General features: G+C 45.7%; 1 pseudogene; it reads left to right on the top strand.

Annotated features, from left to right (window-relative positions):
* The first annotated feature begins 738 nt into the window (after positions 1-738).
* Positions 739-1,460, top strand: LOC130873403 (N-acetyltransferase family 8 member 3-like; annotated as a pseudogene).
* Positions 1,461-6,549: the final 5,089 nt, after the last annotated feature.

The following is a 6,549-nucleotide window of genomic DNA, read 5'->3' as shown; positions in this document are numbered from 1 at the left end:
AGCAGGGCGCTAAGGCTGATCTAGACTCTCAGCTCCAAGCAACCAGGTGAGTGGGGCTTTGGGGCAAGGTTAGAGGGTCTCTGCATTTGTCTCAAGTAACAGGACCTTTTTGGGACCTCCAGGTCAGGTTTTCTCAAAAGTCTAAATGTTCAGAGTTAAGAGGCAGTGACTTTATTGAAACTTGTTCTTGTAAACCCTGGATATGCAATGGACAGACTCTAGAAAAGAGATCAAATGGTTTGGGCATGAAGACTGGCTGCCTCAGGGGTCTTAATGCTCCAAGAAATTTAGAGATCCAGTAATGGGGCCAGGAGGTTAAGGAGAAGGGAACCACCATGGCTTCATGTTAGCCTCTGTATCAAGTTCTCACAGGCCCTTAGAAGGCAAGTCTTCTTTATCCTGTTCTGCAATTGAAGAAACAGGTCCAGAGAGATTAAGTGCCGTGCCCAGTGTCCCACATTCAGACAGGGAGAGAAATTAACATTCCAACTAGTGTGTCTGCCTTATGCTTTCTTCCATGATGGTTTCCTCTTAGACGATAGCACACACGTGCACACACGCGCGCGCACACACACCCACCCTAGAGCAGGGTCTCTGTGGTTACTATAATGCAGGGTCTCCATGTTTACTGGAAAGCTGGGAACTTGGTCAGGGGACTTACATGGTTTCTTCTCTCTCCTGCAGGATTACAGGGAAACCCACAGGCAGAGATAGTGTGTCTTTCGGCCTTTGAGATTTGAGACCCAGAAGTCTCCCATGGCTCCTTATCATATCCACCAGTACCAGGACAGAGACCACAGGAGTGTGGTGGACTTGTTCTCCTGAGGCATGGAGGGGCACATCCCCACCACCTTCCACCACATGCTGGCGCTGTCCCGGACCCTCTGCTCTTACTTGGGGTCCCTCTTGTCCTATTCTTGGCCTCAGGTTCCTGGTTTCTGGTTCTTTTGTCCAGTCTTACTCTCTTTGTTTCTCTGTGGCTCCTTGCAAAATACACTTGAGAAAAGTATATAGCAATGTGTTTGGTCACAGACATGGCTGACATCACCGCAATCTACCTGAGTTCCCGTGACTCCTGCTTCTGGGTAGTTGAGTCTAGGGGTCAGATGGTGGGCATGGTGGCTGCCCTGCCAGTGGAGGACCCCCTCCTGCAGAAGAAGCAACTAAGGCTACGTCACCTCTCTGTGTCCTTGGAGCACCGAAGAGAGGGGATAGGGAAAGCCACGGTGAGGACAGTCCTCCAGTTTGCACGGGCTCGGGGCTTCAGTGACGTCGTCCTCACCTCCAGCGCGTTTCATTATGTGGCCCTGGCTCTCGACCAGGGTATGGGCTTCCAGAAGACTGGCGAGTCCTTCTCCTTTATCTCCAGACTAAGGAAATCTCCAGTGATACACTTAAAGTATTACCTCACTTCTGCTCAGGAGGGGGACCCATATGTGTCAGTCAGATTGCTTTTGTAGTAGGAACAAGCAAACCCAGCTACTCCAGGTGCAAAAGAACTAACCCTCATGTTCAGGCACAGCTGAGTCAATGTGTTTGTGGGTGAGGCGGGCAATGACCACTCTTTGCTATACATGCTTTCGTGGTATCCTTTATCTAACACTACAGTAATGTATAAAAAGCAACACTAAGCAATAAAATTTTATTTAGTTTGCAAATCTTTGGATTATCTACTGATCCTGGCAGGACAGCTTTCGGGGTCTCGGGACGTCTTGGGTTGGCTGAAGTGTGTTACCCTGTTCTAGCAGGCCAGCTTAGGCAGGGTTCCAGGTGTTTACATGGTAACCAAAGCAAATGCATAAAAAATTGAGGCTTTTTCCAAACTCTGAGGTGTCAGATGCAGAAACATCCAAGACTTAGGTGGAAACTCTCCCACCTCTCATAGAGTCACAGAGCCAAGGGGCAGGATGTGGCCCTGGGAGCAGCGAGGCCGCATGCTCAGCCACCTCTGCACGGGTGAGCAGAGTGTTTTAAAACTGTTTTAAAAACTATTCCCAGCCTTTGGCAGCGGACTGGCCTTGGATCTTGTGGAGCAGCATTCTGTCTTCAGTTAGGCTGGCCATGCAGTGTTCCTGTAGCCAAAGAAGAGCTACAGCCTCAGTAAGACTTTTAGATGTCACCCTTGGGACCCAGCCTGATCCTAGTATCTGCCCACATCGCTCCTGGAGTCCTGGTTTCCCTACATGCCTCTGGCCTGACCATGTGCTCCTGTAAGCCTTGATGTCTTGGGATTGTGACAATGTTTGGATGGCAGTACAAATATCAACTGTTACCAACTTGTGTCTTTTAAAATGGTTAACTCCAGGCATGTGCACGCCTTTAATCCCAGCACTCAGAAGATAGAGTTCAAGGCCAGCCTCACCTACAAAGCAAATTCCAGGCCAGTCATAACTACATAATGATACACTATCTTAATAATAATTTTAAAGATAAAATGGTTAAGTTTAAAATTTGTGAATGTCTTCTCTCAATAATTTGAAAATGGAGAAAAGCTTATAAATGTGTGTAAAATTCTCAGTTTCATAAGTAGTGTATAGAAAGTAAGAGTGATGCTGTTGAGGGAGGAAGCACACACATGCATCTGAGCACACACGAGTGCTGTGTGTGTGTACTTATGCAGATATGCCAGAATTTTGACCTTAAATGTTTTTTGAGACAGTGTTTTTCACTGGCTAGCGCTTGCTGCTTTTAGCTAGACAAGATTCCCATTGCTGGGATTACAAATACAAACCCCATACACCTGGCTTTTTTATGTGGGTTCTGGAACTCTGGGGGCCTGGGGGTCAGATGCAGACCATTCTGGCTATCCGTCCTGCCCCTGCTGGAGTTCTGTGGGGAGAGCTGCTGTGCTCTCTGCAGACACACAGCCACAAGGAACGTGCAATGAACCGTTCTAAACCTCACCTCCACTGGTGAGAGGCTTCTTGGCCAGTTTGACACCATATTCTACAATGGAGGAACACCAATGATGCTTGAGAAACCCAAAAGTCTGCAGGTACAATTTGGGAGTGAGGGAAGGATGTTGTTTCTATCAGACTGAAGTGGGCATAAATTCAAGCAAACCCATGAATTGCGGGGATTCTACAGAGAGGCAAAATGTAGATGTATGGGCTGCAGAAGGATTCATTTGTGCGTGTGTAGGGTAGGAGAGTGATGGTTTTCTACAAAGCAGCATGGACCAGGATGAGTTTAGAGCTCAGCGACTTGGATCCAGCAGTGAGTAAACCTGGAATGTTGACTCCAGAATCCTGTTCCTTAGCTAATAAATAATTCAACTTGAAGGACACGATTTTATTCTGAACACGGCAAACATGTAAAGATATTAATATTTCTGAACATGCATCACTGTTTCCTAACTGTAGATGTAACATAACCAGCTGCCTCATGCTCCCGCCTCCGGGCTTTTCCTGGATGATGGCCTGTACCCTCAAAGAACGAGCCAAAGGAAACCCCTCGAAGTAAAATTGGTTCCTGTGGTGTGATAGGTTATTGGTTAAAGTATCATCTGCGTTTTCAGTTTGGTTTTTGATGCGCACTTGAGGGTGTGGGTCTACACAGGTCTGCCAGCCTGGCCTCCTTCAAATTCTCTGCAACTGCCTGTATTCCTCTCTTCTCATTTAAAAAAATTACAGCAAATGTATGCAGTACACAACTGGTTTTTGTACATTTTTAAAATTTTCTGAGGACAGATTAGGTTTTCACTACTGTGCAGATATTGGAATGTTGCAGCGCTCAAGACTACTTTATTTGGGGCTAGTTCTAGTTGGCAGAGCAGCCATCCCTTGACTCTCTGTGTTGGAACTAGCATCTTGTGACTATAGATAAAAGCCTTCTAGAATCTATTAATTTGTCGAGCAGTACCTTCCACCGATCCAGAATCTAAAACTGACATCAGATAGCATCTAAACCTGTAGTAAAGCTTCCCTCCTCTTGCTCTGCCTGCCTCTCCGATGTTCCTATGCATTTTATTTTTCTTTTTTATTATTACTTAAAAAAAAATACCAATCCAAATTCCCACTCCCTCCCCTCCTCCCAATCCCTTCCCTCTCCCTCCGCAGCCCCTCCCCACCCCTCCAACCCTAAGGGAGTGCCATGCACCCCACCCAGTGGGAAGCCTAAGGCCCACCCTACTACATCTAGGTTGAGCAAGGTTTACATCCTAAGAAAATAGAATCCCAGGAAGCCTGTACATGCAGTAGAGACACATCCCAGTGTCACCATCAGTGGCCCCTCAGTCTGCCCCAGCTGTCAACCCCCTTTAGAGGGGCTTGGTTGTTCCCATGCTCGTTCCCTCCCAGTCCAGTTGGAGTTGGTGAGCTCCCATTAGCTCAAGCAAACTGTCTCAGTGGATGACCCCCTCATGGTCTTGAATTCCTTGCTCATACTCTCACTCCCTCCACTCTTCATCTGGATCTTGGGAGCTCAATCCAGTGCTCCAATGTGGGTCATTGCCTCTGTTCCCATCTGTTGTTGGATATTTAAGATAATCATCAGTCTGACTACAGGGTAAGGTCAGTTCAGACACCCTCTTCTCTATTGCTTAGTTCCTATACATTTTAAACATGCTTTGATTCATGATGTTCTTTATTCTGGAAAACTATACAAACTTTATGAAACTGTTTCCATTTTGGAACATGGAATTTGGGGTAACCTAAATCTGTGCTCTCAGACCATGGTCATCCAAAATGACTCCAGAATAAATCTCTGATTCCTTTAAGAGAGAGCTGTGGTTTTTGTGTCCAGTGGAGATCAGAATAGAGCACCCACTGGAACTGTTGTGAGCCATCATGTGGGTGCTGGGAATCAAACCCAGGTCTTCTGGAAGAACCACAAGTGCTCTTCATTGCTGACAATCTCTCCAGCCCTGGTTAACCTTTCCAATAAAATCAATGTGAAAGTATTCGGTAGGGAGGATCCAGTTTAAATTTTACAGTATGGCTGGACATGGTTATAATCCCAGGCTAAAGCACGAAGATAGCAAGTTTCAGGTCACTTTAAGCGACACAGTGAAAGGCTATCTCAAAAATAAAAATAAAATCTAATGTGGGCATTGTTAAATCAAGTTGTTTTAGGAACAATTATTTAGACTTAATGGAGACTCATGGCCAGTAGAAGGCTTGAGTTTTAGAATTAGCCTGATGAGACAAAACAGTGGGTTAAGGCTTCTGCCAGTCATGTGCCCAAAGCTTGCGTTAAGTACAGATGTTGCAGGAGAAGGTTAAGGGGGCATTTTTCTTACCAGTTAATGTTTCCTGTCAGTTGCATCTTGGTTCAGCCCTGTGTGAAGGAGGGAGGGGCATTGCCTGTCACATAGAGATAAGCAGAATTAGGTGAGCATGCCCGAAGCTTGTGGGGACCGGGAAACAGGGAGGCAGAGAAGTCTCAGCCTTAACTTAAAAACGGTGGCTTCTTCAGGAAAGCATGGCTTGGCGGAAAGATGGTGCCTGGGGACCATTCTGAGAAGGGAGTGGGTGTGACCGTGAACAACAGGGACTACTTTCCCCCAGATACTGCAGATGTGAGAGGCTCTACTTGGGAGGCATGCAGAAGCAGTCAAGGAGCGTGCTGACTAGGTTGAGAAACCTGGATGTGCTTGAACCTAATGTAGGATGGATATGAGGGGCTCTGGAGTGGGCAGATGAGGCTGAATCTGTAGCCCTTGCCTCTCTGGTGAGAGACAGGAAGGTGAGCAGGAAGAAAAGGGCAGGGGACCCTACTCTTCAAACTCGCTTTCTTCCTGTCTCAGCCTGGGATTGAGGCATGTAAAATAAAGTGTGAACTGGGTTCTTCCCAGTATACATGTTGTGCCCATTCTGTGTCTGGGAGAGTCACATGCTGTGGGACCATGGTCTTCTACACTGTAAACATTTGTCACTTGTATTTTAATAAAATGCTGATTGACCAGTAGCCAGGCAGGAAGTATAGGCAGGGAGACCAGAATGGGAGAATTCTTGGAAGAGGAAAGGTTCAGTCTGCAGTCATCACCCAAACACAGAAGAAGCAAGATGAGAATGCCTCACTAATAAAACGTTCCAAGCCATGTGGCTAACACAGACAAGAATTATGGGTTAATGTAATAAGCTATAAGATATAAGAGTTAATAAGAAGCCTGAGCTAGTAGGCCAATCAGCTTATGATTAATGTAGACCTCTGTGTTTCTTTGCGACTGAATGGTTGTGGGACCCGGTGGGACAGAAACCTCTGTCAGTACTCACACAGCTACCCCTTCCCTGACTGCCCCATGCATATCCTCCTTATCTTTTCCTCCCTTTCTTCCCATTCTACTTCCTTTCCCCCATTTCTCATTTCTATCTTGTTTTCTTTTTGAAACTTTTAGATTTATGTTCTCATTATTCATGAGTATGTTTTTGTCTTTTTTCATTGTTTTTGTTTGGTTTTCTCTTGGAATTCCTGACTTCTCATTTTCTCTTCCCTTTAAAGGTTTTAACTTAACCATTCTAGCTTTATGTCATATCTTTAAACTCTTAAATTTATTTTTATGTGTATGAGAGTTTTGCCTGGGTATGTGTATATGTAACATGTGTGTAG

The sequence above is a fragment of the Chionomys nivalis genome, chromosome 1 (assembly GCF_950005125.1).
Source record: "Chionomys nivalis chromosome 1, mChiNiv1.1, whole genome shotgun sequence".
Classification (NCBI taxonomy): Eukaryota; Metazoa; Chordata; class Mammalia; order Rodentia; family Cricetidae; genus Chionomys; species Chionomys nivalis.
This window is presented reverse-complemented; position numbering and strand designations above follow the sequence as displayed.